This window comes from Mustelus asterias, chromosome 10 (genome assembly GCF_964213995.1).
Source record: "Mustelus asterias chromosome 10, sMusAst1.hap1.1, whole genome shotgun sequence".
NCBI lineage: Eukaryota > Metazoa > Chordata > Chondrichthyes > Carcharhiniformes > Triakidae > Mustelus > Mustelus asterias.
Window position 1 is genome coordinate 43,811,027 of NC_135810.1, and position 1,478 is coordinate 43,812,504.

Below are 1,478 nucleotides of genomic sequence, written 5' to 3' on the forward strand. Positions count from 1 at the left end.
ATTCTGTTGTTAGTGTGCTGGATCATACTAAATTGGGCATGTTGTCTTGAATAATATTTCTGGTATTTCACTATCAGAGGATCTTGTTCTCTCTCCTGGTGTTTTATAGAGAACTGGTGGATGGTGGACAAGTAAATCCGAGCTACTAGGATTTAGAGGGCTAGAGGGCAATGATATGCTGAAGTCAGCGAAGGGGTGAGGGCTTTCAGTATGAAGGTAAGATCTGAGTGTGATGGCCGGTGAGAAGTGGTGTAACAGCTCCCCTTGTTCCCAACTCCTCTTGGCTGCAACAGTTATTTTTTAAAAAAAGGCTATGTTTGCCAATTCAGTGACTGTTTGGCGGTTTAGAAGTTGTGTAGTTGAGTATCCCACATTTGGGGACATCGCAGGTGAAAGTACACCCAAAGCGCAATGGGCTAGCCTCATCCTGGGTGAACCACCCTTTTTTTTACACCATGCTTAAAGTTACAAAGCCAATGCACAGAGTGAACCGGGCAAGCCCTTAATCCATCTCCTTGGTTGCTCCAAAAACAAATTCAAATTGAATCCAATTCATTGTCCCCACAAGAGAGACATACAAGGTCCAAACTGACAAGAAAAGGCATTGCACTAATCTTGGGCTTGATTTGAAGCTTGATCCTAGCCAAAAGGCCAAGAAGCGATCATGGTTTCACACCATTTACATGCTGTGGCACAGACAGGTTTCCTTATTTTTGTTTTAAAGGCGAAAGAACATAATTTTTATTGCACTAATTGTCGAAGAAAATTGATAAAAGTACTCCAACTTTCATGCTCACACATACATATTCAAGTTGACACATACAAAAATAGATTACAAAAGAACCTAAGCAACCTGCCCATTATATCACTATCTCCCTGGGGTCTTTTACATCTACCTGAGCAGGCAGCTCCAACCTCAGTTCAACATGTCATCAGAAAGATCCACTTCAAACAACTCAGCACCCCTCAGTCATGTGCTCAAGTGTTCACCTAAATTAGGTGTTTCAATCTATGTGCGCCTCCAAACTCAAGTGAACCTAGTTCACTTACAACCTGTGTTTCCTGGAGAAGACCATGTTTCAAATTTTAAAAGTCCAATAAAGTTTAAAGTGATATCATTCTCACAGGTTGATGACCTGGGTGGATTCAGGCTGTGCTTGGTTGTCTTCTGATTTTGGTATTGAAGTTGTTTGAAGATGTGGCTGGGCAAATTATCCGTTCTCTTGGAGACAGCAACTGCTGCTTTGAGTTCTCAAAAAATCTTTGTCCACAGCATATGGATTGTCAAACAGTAGACATGGCTCAATCTTGTAAAATAGAGAAAGAGAGGGAAGACCCACAATGGGATTCTTCTATCCATTTCCAGACTGACTTGTTTCTCCCTGGTTCTTTAAGTCTATAACATCTGTTATCTGAAGTTAGTTTTTGTCATTTGACCATCTGATTAATGCTACCATTGTGCACAAAAATGATTTGAA

General features: G+C 40.9%; 1 pseudogene; it reads right to left on the bottom strand.

Moving 5' to 3' along the window:
- Positions 1-443: 443 nt before the first annotated feature.
- Positions 444-663, bottom strand: LOC144500196 (U2 spliceosomal RNA; annotated as a pseudogene).
- Between the last annotated feature and the right edge of the window lie 815 nt (positions 664-1,478).